At 31.0% G+C, this 18,439-nt stretch overlaps 15 non-coding genes and 1 pseudogene across 15 annotated transcripts; all 16 read left to right on the top strand.

Annotated features, from left to right (window-relative positions):
* The first annotated feature begins 1,799 nt into the window (after window positions 1-1,799).
* On the top strand, window positions 1,800-2,015 carry LOC148069508 (small nucleolar RNA U3). Its single transcript, XR_015713143.1, has one exon. It is a non-coding gene; the product is annotated as a small nucleolar RNA U3 (small nucleolar RNA).
* A 613-nt stretch (window positions 2,016-2,628) lies between these two features.
* On the top strand, window positions 2,629-2,844 carry LOC148069509 (small nucleolar RNA U3). Its single transcript, XR_015713120.1, has one exon. It is a non-coding gene; the product is annotated as a small nucleolar RNA U3 (small nucleolar RNA).
* Window positions 2,845-3,624: 780 nt separating this feature from the next.
* LOC148069510 (small nucleolar RNA U3) lies at window positions 3,625-3,838 on the top strand. Its single transcript, XR_015713041.1, has one exon. It is a non-coding gene; the product is annotated as a small nucleolar RNA U3 (small nucleolar RNA).
* Window positions 3,839-4,768: 930 nt separating this feature from the next.
* LOC148069511 (small nucleolar RNA U3) lies at window positions 4,769-4,984 on the top strand. The gene has a single exon (XR_015713121.1). It is a non-coding gene; the product is annotated as a small nucleolar RNA U3 (small nucleolar RNA).
* A 570-nt stretch (window positions 4,985-5,554) lies between these two features.
* On the top strand, window positions 5,555-5,770 carry LOC148069512 (small nucleolar RNA U3). Its single transcript, XR_015713122.1, has one exon. It is a non-coding gene; the product is annotated as a small nucleolar RNA U3 (small nucleolar RNA).
* A 612-nt stretch (window positions 5,771-6,382) lies between these two features.
* On the top strand, window positions 6,383-6,598 carry LOC148069513 (small nucleolar RNA U3). The gene has a single exon (XR_015713050.1). It is a non-coding gene; the product is annotated as a small nucleolar RNA U3 (small nucleolar RNA).
* Window positions 6,599-7,377: 779 nt separating this feature from the next.
* On the top strand, window positions 7,378-7,593 carry LOC148069514 (small nucleolar RNA U3). Its single transcript, XR_015713138.1, has one exon. It is a non-coding gene; the product is annotated as a small nucleolar RNA U3 (small nucleolar RNA).
* Window positions 7,594-8,163: 570 nt separating this feature from the next.
* LOC148069515 (small nucleolar RNA U3) lies at window positions 8,164-8,379 on the top strand. The gene has a single exon (XR_015713123.1). It is a non-coding gene; the product is annotated as a small nucleolar RNA U3 (small nucleolar RNA).
* A 1,026-nt stretch (window positions 8,380-9,405) lies between these two features.
* On the top strand, window positions 9,406-9,621 carry LOC148069516 (small nucleolar RNA U3). The gene has a single exon (XR_015713124.1). It is a non-coding gene; the product is annotated as a small nucleolar RNA U3 (small nucleolar RNA).
* A 1,244-nt stretch (window positions 9,622-10,865) lies between these two features.
* Window positions 10,866-11,081, top strand: LOC148069517 (small nucleolar RNA U3). Its single transcript, XR_015713125.1, has one exon. It is a non-coding gene; the product is annotated as a small nucleolar RNA U3 (small nucleolar RNA).
* Window positions 11,082-11,889: 808 nt separating this feature from the next.
* LOC148069518 (small nucleolar RNA U3) lies at window positions 11,890-12,105 on the top strand. Its single transcript, XR_015713126.1, has one exon. It is a non-coding gene; the product is annotated as a small nucleolar RNA U3 (small nucleolar RNA).
* A 614-nt stretch (window positions 12,106-12,719) lies between these two features.
* LOC148069519 (small nucleolar RNA U3) lies at window positions 12,720-12,935 on the top strand. Its single transcript, XR_015713128.1, has one exon. It is a non-coding gene; the product is annotated as a small nucleolar RNA U3 (small nucleolar RNA).
* A 780-nt stretch (window positions 12,936-13,715) lies between these two features.
* LOC148069520 (small nucleolar RNA U3) lies at window positions 13,716-13,931 on the top strand. The gene has a single exon (XR_015713142.1). It is a non-coding gene; the product is annotated as a small nucleolar RNA U3 (small nucleolar RNA).
* Window positions 13,932-15,150: 1,219 nt separating this feature from the next.
* Window positions 15,151-15,366, top strand: LOC148069521 (small nucleolar RNA U3). The gene has a single exon (XR_015713129.1). It is a non-coding gene; the product is annotated as a small nucleolar RNA U3 (small nucleolar RNA).
* Window positions 15,367-16,741: 1,375 nt separating this feature from the next.
* Window positions 16,742-16,924, top strand: LOC148069522 (small nucleolar RNA U3; annotated as a pseudogene).
* Window positions 16,925-17,731: 807 nt separating this feature from the next.
* On the top strand, window positions 17,732-17,947 carry LOC148069523 (small nucleolar RNA U3). Its single transcript, XR_015713135.1, has one exon. It is a non-coding gene; the product is annotated as a small nucleolar RNA U3 (small nucleolar RNA).
* Window positions 17,948-18,439: the final 492 nt, after the last annotated feature.

The raw sequence follows: 18,439 nt of genomic DNA on the forward strand, positions 1-18,439 counted from the left end.
TATTATATTTCTTATTTAACTCTAGCAAGAAAAGGTTTTGTTTTAATGTGAATATACAACAAGAACACAATTCCCACTTCACATGATTTTCACTGCATGAGAAAAAAACTAAACTTAATGGAGTCACTGACTTTAATAAGTGATAGAACATGTCTTTTAAATTGTATTATTAGATTTCTTCTGCTGTAGGTTTTAAAACAATGTTCCAGATAATCTTAGAAATATTCTTGTAGGTATTAATTAGTGATGGTTGATGAGGCCTCATGATACAACTGTGTAGTGAAAACACTGTATCATGGTACATGATATCATGATACCACATTTATTGCTGTTTTAAAATAATGAACGACAAAACAGTTCATGTTTTTATAACCAACAATGTTATTAAATGCAATTCAATAATCCTACGTAAACATATTTTGATGAAAATATTCTTGATTAGAATAATTACGGAAATTATCAGAGTGATTGATTTATCTTGTTAATATAACATTTAAACGATTGCAGTTACTTAAATGGGTGGAACTATCTAAGACTTTGGTACAATGTTTAAAAATGTTTGACTATGAAACAGAATGAATTTACAATTTAAAATATACAAGAAAAACATATTGACATCTTATTTCTCTTGTGCACTAAAAATAGTTTTAATCTAGAGTATTCTCATCCATATAATATATTTACAAAGGATCATTAAATAACATTTAGTGGCATTTATGTCTCATGATACAGTGTCTTCATTTCTAAGGCCACTAGATGTCACTCTCTCCATCACTATCTTTGGCTCTAATCCAACAATTAAATGAATCCTGGCATCGTTTTCAAACTTAAAAGTGCCATCTAGTGGCCTAATATATGAAGACACTATCATTATACACTATTTTCTACACAGATGTATCATGAGGCCTCATCAACCATCATTAATTAATACCTACAAGAATATTTCTAAGATGATCTGAAAGATTTTTTTTTTTTTAACTAAAGTAAAATAAATCTAATAATATGATTCAAACATCTTCATCTTCTTCATCTCCATTTTCTATCACTTATTAAAGAGTCTGACGACATTTAGGCTTAAAAAAAATAGTTATACAGTGAAAAGTATGTGAAACAAGAGTTGAACCCATGTTGTATGTTTGAATTAAAAAACATAAAAACATGTGAGTTATAAAATAATAATAATTGTAATAAACCATGAATAAAATAGTTTGTTGTGAGGATGGAGTGTTATTGTCACTACAAAGGTGTATCATGAGGCCTCATAAACCATCACTAGCTTTTACCTACAAGAATTTTTCTAAAATTATCTCTAACATTGTTTTAATACCTAAATTTAAAAATAGAATTAAGAAATGTTCTATCACTCATTAGTTAGTGACTACATTTAGTTTTTGTTTTTTTAAAAGTCATGTAGTGAAAATCATGTGAATTCTGTTCTTGTTGTATGTTCACATTGAAACAACCCATTTTTTGCTACAGCTAAATAATAAATATAATAATTCTAACAAACCATGAAATATAAAAAACAATATTTTTTACACCTAACTAATATTTTTAATAAAGTTTTTGAATTTAGTTATTTACAATGGATTTTTATCTTGAGCATCTTTGCGTTTTTCAGTTTATGTTATGTATAATCTTGTTGTGAAAATGATTGTGTTTATTTGCTGTGAAATACATCAAGTATTTTTCCTCATGTCTGTGCAATTTAAGGAATCACAGAAATAAAATGTTTAATCAACCGTCACTTTAGTAGTTTGTTGTGAGGATGGAGTGTGATTGTCATGCAGAGTTAAGTTAAGACTATACTTTCAGGGATCATTTCTATAGTTGTTAACTCGAGAAATGTGTTTCTAGAGTGTTTGGTGTCACTAACCACAATGAAGAGTCATGATATTCCTTCCTGAGCATGAAGCAGACAGAGAATAATGATTTACTTCATATGTTCACTGTCATTGATGATCCTTCTTTACTTCCTTGTGGAGTATTGAGAGGAGGAATATGATCAGAGTGGTGCCTAAACTTGTTAAGAGGACATTTAAAAATGTGCAGGTATAACTTTATTTAAATTAAACACAACATTTAACTTTGATAGTTTCTAAAATGTGACCATGAAAGAGAGAATAAATGAGTAGTTTTAATATACTATCAACAAGTATTGATATATTGGAACCTTTACAGACACAATCACTAGAGTTTCAGTTTTGTCCACATACTAACAAATGATTCAAAGCTAATTTTCCTTGTAAACTAAAAATACAATTTGAATCATTCTTAAATTAGAAGATTCTCAAAAAAAAATTGTTTACAAAGGATTATTAAATTACATTTTGTGACATTAATGGATCATGATACAGTGTCTTCATGTCTAAGGCCACTAGATGTCACTCTCTCCATTACAGTCTTTTGTTCTAACCCAATTATTCAATAAATTCTGGCGTCATTTTGAATCAAGATTACCATCAAGTGGCCTCATATATGGACACACTGTATCATGATACAGTTTATATTGAAATAACTTTTTTGGTTTGCTACAGTTAAATAATAAATATAATAATAATTGTAATAAACCATGGATAAAATAGTTTGTTGTGAGGCTGGAGTGTGATTGTCATGCAGAGTTAAGTTAAGACTATACTTTCAGGGATCATTTCTATAGTTGTTAACTTGAGAAATGTGTTTCTAGAGTGTTTGGTGTCACTAACCACAATGAAGAGTCATGATATTCCTTCCTGAGCATGAAGCAGACAGAGAATAATGATTTACTTCATATGTTCACTGTCATTGATGATCCTTCTTTACTTCCTTGTGGAGTATTGAGAGGAGGAATATGATCAGAGTGGTTCTTTTATCTTGTTAATGTAACATTTAAATGAGATCAGTTACCTAAATGGGTGGAACTCTCTGAGACTTTGGAAAGCTGTATCAAAAATGTGTCACTGAACCAGAAATTGAAGTATTTGAATTAAGTATTATATAAATTACATTTAGTGACATATGTGATCTAAAAACATTAACTGTCTTGTCGTTCCTTTTTTTTAAACAACAATAAATGAGATTAAAACTATAAATGGGTTGATGAGGCCTCATGATACGACTGTATATTTTGAAAGGCCACTAGATGTCAATCTCTTCTTTATAATATTTGGCACTTATCTAATAATTCAGTGGAACCTTGAATAATCTTTCGAATTTAGAGTGACATCTAGTGGCCTCATGAATTAAGACACTATGATGTTGAAGTGTTTTTACTACACAGGTGTATCATGAAGCCTCATCAACCATCACTAATTAATACCTACAAGAATATTTCTAAGATGATCTGGAACATTGTTTGTTTTTTTTAAACCTAAAGCAGCATAAATCTAATAATACAATTAAAACACCTTAATCTTCTTTATCTACATCTTCTATCACTAATAAAGTGTCTGATGACATTTATGCAAAAAAAAATAGTCATGCAGTGAAAGGTATGTGTAACATGAGTTGATCCCATGTTGAATGTTTGCTTTAAAATTATGTTATTTTTGTTAGAGTTATAAAATAATAATAAAAATTGTAATAAACCATGAATACAATAGTTTGTTGTGAGGATGGAGTGTGATTGTCATGCAGAGTTAAGTTAAGACTATACTTTCAGGGATCATTTCTATAGTTGTTAACTTGAGAAATGTGTTTCTAGAGTGTTTGGTGTCACTAACCACAATGAAGAGTCATGATATTCCTTCCTGAGCATGAAGCAGACAGAATAATGATTTACTTCATATGTTCACTGTCATTGATGATCCTTCTTTACTTCCTTGTGGAGTATTGAGAGGAGGAATATGATCAGAGTGGTTATTTTATCTTGTTAATGTAACATTTAAATAAGAGAATAGATTTGTAATTTAGATGTCCTAGCAAAAATAATTAAGGTAAGTCTTCTTACATACTTTACATACAATCAAAATGATATTCAAGAACATTCTCATCCAAATAATATGGTTACAAATTATTATTAAATCACATTAAGTGACATTTATGGCACTACAAATTGTACTGCATTACTAGTGATGGGTTGATGAGGCTTCATGAAACAGTTGTGTAGCTGTCTCATGATACACTGCCCTCACGTTAAAAGGCCACAAGATGTCACTCTCTTCTTTGTAATGTTAGGATCTATTCTGATATTTAAATTAAACCTGGCATCAATTTTAAACTGAGTGTCATCTAGTGGTCTTTAAAATACAGTGTCATGATACAGTTGTCTATTTTGAAATGCCACTAGATGGCACTCTCTTCATTACAATGTTAGTCCACAATCCAATAATATAATGGATCCTGGTATAATTATAAATTTAGAGTGACATCTAGTGGCCCTCAAAATGAAATTTATATATCATGACACAGTGTTTTCACTACACAGGTGTATCATGAGGCCTTATAAACCATCAGTAATTAATAACTACAAGAATGTTTCTAAGAATATCTGGAACATTGTTTTAAAAACCTACAGTAGCAAAAATCTAATAGTAACATTTAAAATACATGTACTATCACTTATTAAAGTTACTAACTTCATTTTGAGGTTTTTTAAATAGTCAAAAGGTGCAAAGCATGTGAAGTGTGAATTGTGTTCTTGTTGTATGTTCACATTCACACCAAGTATTTGTTTGCTTTTCCTCATGTCTGTGCAATTTAATTAATCATAAAAATAAAATGTTTAATCAACCGTCACTTTAATAGTTTGTTGTGCGGATGGAGTGTGATTGTCATGCAGAGTTAAGTTAAGACTATACTTTCAGGGATCATTTCTATAGTTGTTAACTTGAGAAATGTGTTTCTAGAGTGTTTGGTGTCACTAACCACAATGAAGAGTCATGATATTCCTTCCTGAGCATGAAGCAGACAGAGAATAATGATTTACTTCATATGTTCACTGTCATTGATGATCCTTCTTTACTTCCTTGTGGAGTATTGAGAGGAGGAATATGATCAGAGTGGTTCTTTTATCTTGTTAATGTAACATTTAAATAAGAGAATAGATTTGTAATTTAGATGTCCTAGCAAAAATAATTAAGGTAAGTTTTCTTACATACTTTACATACAATCAAAATGATATTCAAGAACATTCTCATCCAAATAATATGGTTACAAATTATTATTAAATCACATTAAGTGACAGTTATGGCACTACAAATTGTAACTGGTTCAATTTTCTTTTTTTTTAAGAGCAATAAATGTAAATAATAATAGTGATGGGTTAATGAGGCTTCATGAAACAGTTGTGTAGCTGTCTCATGAAACACTGCCCTCATGTTGAAAGGCCACAATATGTCACTTTCTCCATTACAATCTCTGGCTCTTTTCCAATAATTCAATGAATTCTGGCATCATTTTGAATCAACTTTAAAGTCTGGTGGTCTCATATATTAACACACTGTATCATGATACAGTTTGTATTGAAATAACTTTTTGTGTTTACTAGAGTTAAATAATAATAATAATTGTAATAAACCATGAATACAATAGTTTTTTGTGAGGATGGAGTGTGATTGTCATGCAGAGTTAAGTTAAGACTATACTTTCAGGGATCATTTCTATAGTTGTTAACTTGAGAAATGTGTTTCTAGAGTGTTTGGTGTCACTAACCACAATGAAGAGTCATGATATTCCTTCCTGAGCATGAAGCAGACAGAGAATAATGATTTACTTCATATGTTCACTGTCATTGATGATCCTTCTTTACTTCCTTGTGGAGTATTGAGAGGAGGAATATGATCAGAGTGGTGCCTTAACTTGTTAAGAGGACATTTAAAAATGTGCAGGTATAACTTTAGTTAAATTAAACACAACATTTAACTTTGATAGTTTCTAAAATGTGACCATGATAGAGAGAATAAATGTGTAGTTTTAATATACTATCAAAAAGTATTGATATATTGGAACCTTTACAGACACAATCACTAGAGTTTCAGTTTTGTCCACATACTAACAAATGATTCAAAGCTAATTTTCCTTGTAAACTAAAAATACAATTTGAATCATTCTTAAATTAGAAGATTCTCAAAAAAGTATGTTTACAAAGGATTATTAAATTACATTTTGTGACATTTATGGATCATGATACAGTGTCTTCATGTCTAAGGCCACTAGATGTCACTCTCTCCATTACAGTCTTTTGTTCTAACCCAATTATTCAATAAATTCTGGCGTCATTTTGAATCAAGATTACCATCAAGTGGCCTCATATATGGACACACTGTATCATGATACAGTTTATATTGAAATAACTTTTTTGGTTTGCTACAGTTAAATAATAAATATAATAATAATTGTAATAAACCATGAATACAATAGTGTGTTGTGAGGATGGAGTGTGATTGTCATGCAGAGTTAAGTTAAGACTATACTTTCAGGGATCATTTCTATAGTTGTTAACTTGAGAAATGTGTTTCTAGAGTGTTTGGTGTCACTAACCACAATGAAGAGTCATGCTATTCCTTCCTGAGCATGAAGCAGACAGAGAATAATGATTTACTTCATATGTTCACTGTCATTGATGATCCTTCTTTACTTCCTTGTGGAGTATTGAGAGGAGGAATATGATCAGAGTGGTTCTTTTATCTTGTTAATGTAACATTTAAATGAGATCAGTTACCTAAATGGGTGGAACTCTGAGACTTTGGAAAGCTGTATCAAAAATGTGTCACTGAACCAGAAATTGAATTATTTGAATTAAGTATTATATAAATTACATTTAGTGACATATGTGATCTAAAAACATTAACTGTCTTGTCATTCATTGTTTTTAAACAACAATAAATGAGATTAAAACTATAAATGGGTTGATGAGGCCTCATGAAACGACTGTATATTTTGAAAGGCCACTAGATGTCAATCTCTTCTTTATAATATTTGGCACTAATCGAATAATTCAGTGGAACCTTGAATAATCTTTCGAATTTAGAGTGACATCTAGTGGCCTCATAAATTAAGACACTATGATGTTGAAGTGTTTTCACTACACAGTTGTATCATGAAGCCTCATCAACCATCACTAATTAATACCTACAAGAATATTTCTAAGATGATCTGGAACATTGTTTGTTTTTTTTAAACCTAAAGCAGCATAAATCTAAGAATACAATTAAAACACCTTAATCTTCTTTATCTACATCTTCTATCACTAATAAAGTGTCTGACGACATTTATGCAAAAAAAAATAGTCATGCAGTGAAAAGTATGTGTAACATGAGTTGATCCCATGTTGAATGTTTGCTTTAAAATTATGTTATTTTTGTTAGAGTTATAAAATAATAATAAAAAATTGTAATAAACCATGAATACAATAGTTTGTTGTGAGGATGGAGTGTGATTGTCATGCAGAGTTAAGTTAAGACTATACTTTCAGGGATCATTTCTATAGTTGTTAACTTGAGAAATGTGTTTCTAGAGTGTTTGGTGTCACTAACCACAATGAAGAGTCATGATATTCCTTCCTGAGCATGAAGCAGACAGAGAATAATGATTTACTTCATATGTTCACTGTCATTGATGATCCTTCTGTACTTCCTTGTGGAGTATTGAGAGGAGGAATATGATCAGAGTGGTTCTTTTATCTTGTTAATGTAACATTTAAATAAGAGAATAGATTTGTAATTTAGATGTCCTAGCAAAAATAATTAAGGTAAGTTTTCTTACATACTTTACATACAATCAAAATGATATTCAAGAACATTCTCATCCAAATAATATGGTTACAAATTATTATTAAATCACATAAAGTGACAGTTATGGCACTACAAATTGTAACTGGTTCAATTTTCATTTTTTTTAACAGCAATAAATGTAAATAATAATAGTGATGGATTAATGAGGCTTCATGAAACAGTTGTGTAGCTGTCTCATGATACACTGCCCTCATGTTGAAAGGCCACAAGATGTCACTTTCTCCATTACAATCTCTGGCTCTTTTCCAATAATTCAATGAATTCTGGCATCATTTTGAATCAAGTTTTAAGTCTGGTGGTCTCATATATTAACTCACTGTATCATGATACAGTTTGTATTGAAATAACTTTTTTTGTTTACTAGAGTTAAATAATAATAGTAATTGTAATAAACCATGAATACAATAGTGTGTTTTGAGGATGGAGTGTGATTGTCATGCAGAGTTAAGTTAAGACTATACTTTCAGGGATCATTTCTATAGTTGTTAACTTGAGAAATGTGTTTCTAGAGTGTTTGGTGTCACTAACCACAATGAAGAGTCATGATATTCCTTCCTGAGCATGAAGCAGACAGAGAATAATGATTTACTTCATATGTTCACTGTCATTGATGATCCTTCTTTACTTCCTTGTGGAGTATTGAGAGGAGGAATATGATCAGAGTGGTTATTTTGTCTTGTTAATATAACATTTAAAAGTGTGTAGGTACAGCTATAGGTTAATTGAACACAACATTTAACTTTGATAGTTTCTGAAATGTGACCATGAAAGAGAGAATGACTTTGTAATTCTGATATACTATCAAAAAGTATTGATAGTATCAGAACCTTATCAGGCACAATCACCAGAGTTTCAGTTTTGTCCACATACTAAAAAAATCATTCAAAGCTAATTTTCCTTGTATACCGAAAAAAACATTTGGAAATTCTAAACTAGAAGATTCTCATTAAAATAATATGTTTCCAAAGGATTATTAAATTACATTTCATGACATTTATGTCTCATGATACAGTTTATTCATGTCTAAGGCCACTAGATGTTGTCACATACCAGTGATGTCACATGATATATATATATTGTACGTTTTGGCAAATATTAGCATGTCTGTTTAAAGTTTGATGCTCTATAAATGATGTCATTGTATATTCTGTTTGTGTATGTTGTTTTGAATGGCGGGAAAATCGGGGGGAAGTTTTTTTTAATGGTTTGATGGGAGGGGAGACGGGAGTGTGAGGTGAGGGAAGACACCTGTGTGGAACCAGAGGAGACGCGGAAGAGAAGCAGGATCCAGATGGACAAACTAACCGAGGACATCAAGCGGGGATTCTTCTTTCTTTCTGAAGGACATTGACTCTTCACGCCGGAACTCGGATAAGTAGTTTGTTTTCTTGTTCATCTATCGTTGATGCAGTGATTGCACGCTTGATGACGCGACTTCACGGCAGGCCGACCAGCGTCTCTGCACCTCACCGTGTCCATATAATCCAATAATTTAATGAATCCTGGCATCACTTTGGATCAGGTTTAAAGTCTAGTGGTCTCATATATGAACACACTGTATCATGATACAGTTTGTATTGAAATACCTTTTTTTGTTTGCTAGAGTTAAATAATAATAATAATAATTGTAATAAACCATGAATACAATAGTTTGTTGTGAGGATGGAGTGTGATTGTCATGCAGAGTTAAGTTAAGACTATACTTTCAGGGATCATTTCTATAGTTGTTAACTTGAGAAATGTGTTTCTAGAGTGTTTGGTGTCACTAACCACAATGAAGAGTCATGATATTCCTTCCTGAGCATGAAGCAGACAGAGAATAATGATTTACTTCATATGTTCACTGTCATTGATGATCCTTCTTTACTTCCTTGTGGAGTATTGAGAGGAGGAATATGATCAGAGTGGTTCTTTTATATTGTTAATGTAAAATTTTAATTAGTTATCTAAATGGGTGCAACTCTCTATCACATTAGAAAAATGTTTCCAAAATGTGTCACTGAACCAGAAATTGAATTTGGAAATTAAGATATTCTAGCAAAATACTGTAGATTGACATCTTATTGTCCTTGTATACTTATAATTATAATCTAGAATATTCTCATCACAAGAATATGTTTACAAAGGATTATTAAATTACATTTAGTGACATATATGGCTCTAAAAACATTAACCCCCTTGTCATTCATTATTTTTAAACAACAATAGAACTATAAATGGGTTGATGAAGCCTCATGTTACCACTGTGTATTTTGAAAGGCCACTAGATGTCACTCTGTTCTTTATAATCTTTGGCTCTAATCGAATAATTCAGTGGAACCTGGAATTTTTCTAATTAAGGGTGACATCTAGTGGCCTCATGAATTAAGACACGTGCTGTGTCTCAAATCGAATATTAGGGTACTCAAAGTTAATATTTTTAGTGCGTACGTTTTAAACGGAAGTTACGTCATATATAAATGCATATAAATGCATATACTTACAGGTGCATTTTCAGCAGCAGTAGGAGGATGAGACGTCTTCAGTGCTGATACCAGCTTAAATATCTCACGAATATGTCGATACTCATATTTTTTCTTTATTTCTTTTTTCAAACTGGCAAAACGTGCTGCCAGCAGGTGTCGGCGATAGCGTTCAAACAGCTGGTTGCAACCATCGTTAAATAGAAGTAGAAGAAGAAGCTGTCGCGTCATTTCCTGTTAGTGCGTAGCAGCAGAGTTTGATTTGAGACGTACTATCTGTCGAGAATTTGTGTTTGCGATTTGAGACACAGCAACGATGATGTGGAAGCGTCTTCACTTCACAGGTGTATCATGAGGCCTCATCAACCATCACTAATTAATACTTACAAGAATATTTCTAAGATGATCTGAAAGATTCTATTTATAAACCTACAGTAGAATAAATCTAATAATATGATTCAAACATCTCCTTCATCTAAATCTTTTTAAAGTGTCTGAAGACATTTAGGCAAAAAGAAAAAGAGTCATGCAATGAAAAGTATGTGAAACAAGAGTTGAACCCATGTTGTATGTTTGTATTAAAATTAAAAAGAATTTGTCAGAGTTATAAAATAATAATAAAATTGTAATAAACCATGAATACAATAGTTTGTTGTGAGGATGGATTGTGATTGTCATGCAGAGTTAAGTTAAGACTATACTTTCAGGGATCATTTCTATAGTTGTTAACTTGAGAAATGTGTTTCTAGAGTGTTTGGTGTCACTAACCACAATGAAGAGTCATGATATTCCTTCCTGAGCATGAAGCAGACAGAGAATAATGATTTACTTCATATGTTCACTGTCATTGATGATCCTTCTTTACTTCCTTGTGGAGTATTGAGAGGAGGAATATGATCAGAGTGGTTCTCTTATCTTGTTAATATAACATTTAAATGGAAGCACAGATAGCATTAGTGCGAAGTTGCTAGACTGTGTGTCTATGAAACAGGGAATACATTTGTAACATGAACAAATTAGCAAATAGTATTGGGTAAAGTGTTCTAATATACTATAAATGCAATCAGATATCCTCATAAATATATGTTTACAAGGTATTATTGAATTACATTTAGAGACATTTATGGATCAAAACATGAACTGTTTTGTCATTCATTGTTTAAAAAAGAAAAAAAAAAAAATTAATACTTGTGATGGTTGATGAAGCCTCATGATGCAACTGTGTATTTTTAAGGCCACTAGATGTCACTCTTTTCTTTACACTCTATCTCTAATCCAACGAATCAATAAAACACGGCATAATTTTCCAACTAAGAGTGCCATCTAGTGGCCTCACAAATGATAGTCTTTCGCTACACAGCTGTTTCATGAAGCCTCATCAACCCATCACTAATAAATACCTACAACAATATTTCAAAGATAACCTGAAATATTTTTTTAAAACCTAAAGTACAGTAAATCTAATAATACAATAGAAACATCTTCCTCTTCTTCATCTAAATCTTCTATCACTTATTAAAGTGTCTGATGAAATTTAGGCTTAAAAAAAATGGTAGTAAAGTCGAAAGTACTTGGAGCGTGACTTGAGCCCATAGAGTATGTTTGCCTTAAATTTACATTTTTTTGATAATTATAAAATAATAATAATTGTAATAAACCATGAATACAATAGTTTGTTGTGAGGATGGAGTGTGATTGTCATGCAGCGTTAAGTTAAGACTATACTTTCAGGGATCATTTCTATAGTTGTTAACTTGAGAAATGTGTTTCTAGAGTGTTTGGTGTCACTAACCACAATGAAGAGTCATGATATTCCTTCCTGAGCATGAAGCAGACAGAGAATAATGATTTACTTCATATGTTCACTGTCATTGATGATCCTTCTTTACTTCCTTGTGGAGTATTGAGAGGAGGAATATGATCAGAGTGGTGCCTTAACTTGTTAAGAGGACATTTAAAAATGTGCAGGTATAACTTTAGTTAAATTAAACACAACATTTAACTTTGATAGTTTCTAAAATGTGACCATGAAAGAGAGAATAAATGTGTAGTTTTAATATACTATCAAAAAGTATTGATATATTGGAACCTTTACAGACACAATCACTAGAGTTTCAGTTTTGTCCACATACTAACAAATGATTCAAAGCTAATTTTCCTTGTAAACTAAAAATACAATTTGAATCATTCTTAATTTAGAAGATTCTCAAAAAAAAAATTGTTTACAAAGGATTATTAAATTACATTTTGTGACATTTATGGATCATGATACAGTGTCTTCATGTCTAAGGCCACTAGATGTCACTCTCTCCATTACAGTCTTTTGTTCTAACCCAATTATTCAATAAATTCTGGCATCATTTTGAATCAAGATTACCATCAAGTGGCCTCATATATGGACACACTGTATCATGATACAGTTTATATTAAAATAACTTTTTTGGTTTGCTACAGTTAAATAATAAATATAATAATAATTGTAATAAACCATGGATAAAATACTTTGTTGTGAGGATGGAGTGTGATTGTCATGCAGAGTTAAGTTAAGACTATACTTTCAGGGATCATTTCTATAGTTGTTAACTTGAGAAATGTGTTTCTAGAGTGTTTGGTGTCACTAACCACAATGAAGAGTCATGATATTCCTTCCTGAGCATGAAGCAGACAGAGAATAATGATTTACTTCATATGTTCACTGTCATTGATGATCCTTCTTTACTTCCTTGTGGAGTATTGAGAGGAGGAATATGATCAGAGTGGTTCTTTTATCTTGTTAATGTAACATTTAAATGAGATGAGTTACCTAAATGGGTGGAACTCTCTGAGACTTTGGAAAGCTGTATCAAAAATGTGTCACTGAACCAGAAATTGAATTATTTGAATTAAGTATTATATAAATTACATTTAGTGACATATGTGATCTAAAAACATTAACTGTCTTGTCGTTCATTGTTTTTAAACAACAATAAATGAGATTAAAACTATAAATGGGTTGATGAGGCCTCATGAAACGACTGTATATTTTGAAAGGCCACTAGATGTCAATCTCATCTTTATAATATTTGGCACTAATCGAATAATTCAGTGGAACCTTGAATAATCTTTCGAATTTAGAGTGACATCTAGTGGCCTCATGAATTAAGACACTATGATGTTGAAGTGTTTTCACTACACAGTTGTATCATGAAGCCTCATCAACCATCACTAATTAATACCTACAAGAATATTTCTAAGATGATCTGGAACATTGTTTGTTTTTTTTAAACCTAAAGCAGCATAAATCTAATAATACAATTAAAACACCTTAATCTTCTTTATCTACATCTTCTATCACTAATAAAGTGTCTGATGACATTTATGCAAAAAAAAATAGTCATGCAGTGAAAAGTATGTGTAACATGAGTTGATCCCATGTTGAATGTTTGCTTTAAAATTATGTTATTTTTGTTAGAGTTATAAAATAATAATAAAAATTGTAATAAACCATGAATACAATAGTTTGTTGTGAGGATGGAGTGTGATTGTCATGCAGAGTTAAGTTAAGACTATACTTTCAGGGATCATTTCTATAGTTGTTAACTTGAGAAATGTGTTTCTAGAGTGTTTGGTGTCACTAACCACAATGAAGAGTCATGATATTCCTTCCTGAGCATGAAGCAGACAGAGAATAATGATTTACTTCATATGTTCACTGTCAATGATGATCCTTCTTTACTTCCTTGTGGAGTATTGAGAGGAGGAATATGATCAGAGTGGTTCTTTTATCTTGGAAATATAACACTTAAATGAGAATGGTTTTGAAATTTAAATGTAATAGCAGAACATATCAAGATATTTTTTTCTTATATACTATACATATTCACAATAATTATATTTAAGAATATTCTAATCAAAATAATATGGTTACAAAGTATTATTGAATCACATTTAGTGACATTTATTGCACTAACAATTGTAACTGTTTCAAGGTTCATTGTTTTTCAACAGCAATAAATGTAAATAAAACTAGTGATGGGTTGATGAGGCTTCATGAAACAGTTGTGTAGCTGTCTCATGATACACTGCCCTCACGTTAAAAGGCCACAAGATGTCACTCTCTTCTTTGTAATGTTAAGGTAAGGTAAGGTAAGGTAAAACTTTATTGATCCCTCAGGAGGTCTCCTTTGGGAAATTGTTTTTTTTACAATAGCCAGCAATTTTTCATAAACAATAAAAAATAATACATAAAAAATAAAATAAGAAGAACATAAAGAGGAAGAACAAGATGACACAATCTAAGTCTAAAGACAAAGACAAAGAACATAGGTCAAGGAAAGAAAAACAACAAAGACAAAGATACAAAGACTAACATGGAACAGAACAAGGATCTATTCTGATATTTAAATTAAACCTGGCATCAATTTTAAACTGAGTGTCATCTAGTGGTCTTTAAAATACAGTGTCATGATACAGTTGTCTATTTTGAAATGCCACAAGATGGCACTCTCTTCATTACAATGTTAGTCCACAATCCAATAATATAATGCATCCTGGTATAATTATAAATTTAGAGTGACATCTAGTGGCCCTCAAAATGAAATTTATGTATCATGACACAGTGTTTTCACTACACAGGTGTATCATGAGGCCTTATAAACCATCAGTAATTAATAACTACAAGAATGTTTCTAAGAATATCTGGAACATTGTTTTAAAAACCTACAGTAGCAAAAATCTAATAGTAACATTTAAAATACATGTACTATCACTTATTAAAGTTACTAACTTCATTTTGAGGTTTTTTAAATAGTCAAAAGGTGCAAAGCATGTGAAGTGTGAATTGTGTTCTTGTTGTATGTTCACATTCACACCAAGTATTTGTTTGCTTTTCCTCATGTCTGTTTAATTTAATTAATCATAAAAATAAATGTTTAATCAACCGTTACTTTAATAGTTTGTTGTGAGGATGGAGTGTGATTGTCATGCAGAGTTAAGTTAAGACTATACTTTCAGGGATCATTTCTATAGTTGTTAACTTGAGAAATGTGTTTCTAGAGTGTTTGGTGTCACTAACCACAATGAAGAGTCATGATATTCCTTCCTGAGCATGAAGCAGACAGAGAATAATGATTTACTTCATATGTTCACTGTCATTGATGATCCTTCTTTACTTCCTTGTGGAGTATTGAGAGGAGGAATATGATCAGAGTGGTTCTTTTATCTTGTTAATGTAACATTTAAATAAGAGAATAGATTTGTAATTTAGATGTAATAGCAGAACATATCACTTTTCTTATGTACTATACATACAATCAAAATATTTGTATTCAAGAAAATTCTCATCAAAATAATATAGTTACAAAGTATTATTGAATCACATTTAGTTACATTTATGGCACTAAAAACAGTAACTGTTTTGTCGTCTATTGTTTTTAAACAATACAAATAATACTGCTGATGGTTTGATGAGGCTTCATGAAACAGCTGTGTAGTCAAGACACTGTATCATGATAAAGCTGTGTATTTTGATTGGATACTAGATGGCACTCTCTTCTTTGTAAGGCAATGTAAGTAATTTTTATTTATATAGCGCTTTTCCAGACCACTAAGGCTATAATCCAATAATTCAATGAATCCTGGCATAATTCAAATTTAGTGACATCTAGTAATGAAGTTAAATGAAAACACTGTATCATGATACAATGCTTTCACTACACAGGTGTATCATGAGGCCTCATCTAACATCACAAATTAATACCTACAAGAATATTTCTAAGATGATCTGAAACATAGTTAAAAAAAAACCTAGATTAGCATAAATCTAATTATACAATTTAAAACACATGTTCGATCACCTATTAGAGTTACTGAATATTAATTGTTTTTTTTAAAGAGTCATGCAGTGAAAAGCATGTGGAGTGTGAATTGTTGTCTTGTTGTATGTTCACATTGAAACAACCTTCTTTTTTTTAACTACAGTTAAAAAATAAATATAATAATAATTCTAATAAACCTTTTTTTTAAATAATATTTTACACCTAATTCATATTTTTAATAGTTTTTAATTGTTATTTAAAAGGGATTCATATGATCTTTGTATTGAGCATCTTTGCGTTTTTTAGTTTATGTTGCATATAATCTTGCTGTGAAAATAACTGTGTATTTGGTATGAAAAACATAAAGCGTTTGTTTGCTTTTCCTCATGTCTGTGTAGTTTAGTTAATCACAAAAATGTTTAGTCAACCGTCACTTTAATAGTTTGATGTGCTTGACTGGTTGGAATAAAAACCTACACCACCCTGGCCCTTTTCTGGACCAGTTTGACACCCCTGCTGTAGATTGACATCTTATTATCCTTGTATACTTATAATTCTAATCTAGAATATTTTCATCAGAATATGTTCACAATGGGTCATTTATTGATCTGAAAAAATTAACTGTCTTGTCGTTCATTGTTTTTAAACAACAATAAATGAGATTGAAACTATAAATGGTTTGATGAAGCCTCATGACACCTCTGTGAATTTTGAAAGGCCACTAAATGTCACTCTCTTCTTTATAATATTCGGCTGTAATAGAATAATTCAATGGAACCTGGAATCATTTTTTCAATTTTGAGTGACATCTAGTGAGATCTTCACATCTTGACATCTTCCTTCCTGAGCATGAAGCAGACAGAGAATAATGATTTACTTCATATGTTCACTGTCATTGATGATCCATCTTTACTTCCTTGTGGAGTATTGAGAGGAGGAATATGATCAGAGTGGTTCTTTTATCTTGTTAATGTAACATTTAAATGGAAGCACAGATAGCATTAGTGCGAAGTTGCTAGACTGTGTGTCTATGAAACAGGGAATACATTTGTAACATGAATACATTAGCAAATAGTATTGGGTAAAGTGTTCTAATATACTATAAATGCAATCAGATATCCTCATAAATATATGTTTACAAGGTATTATTGAATTACATTTAGAGACATTTATGGATCAAAACATGAACTGTTTTGTCATTCATTGTTTAAAAAATATATATATATATGATTAATACTAGTGATGGTTGATGAAGCCTCATGATGCAACTGTGTATTTTTAAGGCCACTAGATGTCACTCTTTTCTTTACACTATCTCTAATTCAACGAATCAATAAAACACGTCATAATTTTCCAACTAAGAGTGCCATCTAGTGGCCTCACAAATGATAGTCTTTCGCTACACAGCTGTTTCATGAAGCCTCATCAACCCATCACTAATAAATACCTACAACAATATTTCAAAGATAACCTGAAATAATTTTTTAAAACCCAAAGTACAGTAAATCTAATAATACAATAGAAACATCTTCCTGTTCTTCATCTAAATCTTCTATCACTTATTAAAGTGTCTGATGAAATTTAGGCTTATAAAAAATGGTAGTAAAGTCGAAAGTACTTGGAGCGTGACTTGAGCCCATAGAGTATGTTTGCCTTAAATTTACATTTTTTTGATAATTATAAAATAATAATAATTGTAATAAACCATGAATACAATAGTTTGTTGTGAGGATGGAGTGTGATTGTCATGCAGAGTTAAGTTAAGACTATACTTTCAGGGATCATTTCTATAGTTGTTAACTTGAGAAATGTGTTTCTAGAGTGTTTGGTGTCACTAACCACAATGAAGAGTCATGATATTCCTTCCTGAGCATGAAGCAGACAGAGAATAATGGTTTACTTCATATGTTCACTGTCATTGATGATCCTTCTTTACTTCCTTGTGGAGTATTGAGAGGAGGAATATGATCAGAGTGGTTATTTTGTCTTGTTAATATAACATTTAAAAGTGTGCAGGTACAGCTATAGGTTAATTGAACACAACATTTAACTTTGATAGTTTCTGAAATGTGACCATGAAAGAGAGAATGACTTTGTAATTCTGATATACTATCAAAAAGTATTGATAGTATCAGAACCTTATCAGGCGCAATCACCAGAGTTTCAGTTTTGTCCACATACTAAAAAAATGATTCAAAGCTAATTTTCCTTGTATACCGAAAAAAACATTTGTAAATTCTAAACTAGAAGATTCTCATTAAAATAATATTTTTCCAAAGGATTATTAAATTACATTTCATGACATTTATGTCTCATGATACAGTTTATTCATGTCTAAGGCCACTAGATGTTGTCACATACCAGTGATGTCACAGGATATATATATATTGTACGTTTTGGCAAATATTAGCATGTCTGTTTAAAGTTTGATGCTCTATAAATGATGTCATTGTATATTCTGTTTGTGTAT

The sequence above is a fragment of the Callionymus lyra genome, chromosome 11, assembly GCF_982586985.1.
Source record: "Callionymus lyra chromosome 11, fCalLyr1.hap1.1, whole genome shotgun sequence".
Taxonomy (NCBI): domain Eukaryota; kingdom Metazoa; phylum Chordata; class Actinopteri; order Syngnathiformes; family Callionymidae; genus Callionymus; species Callionymus lyra.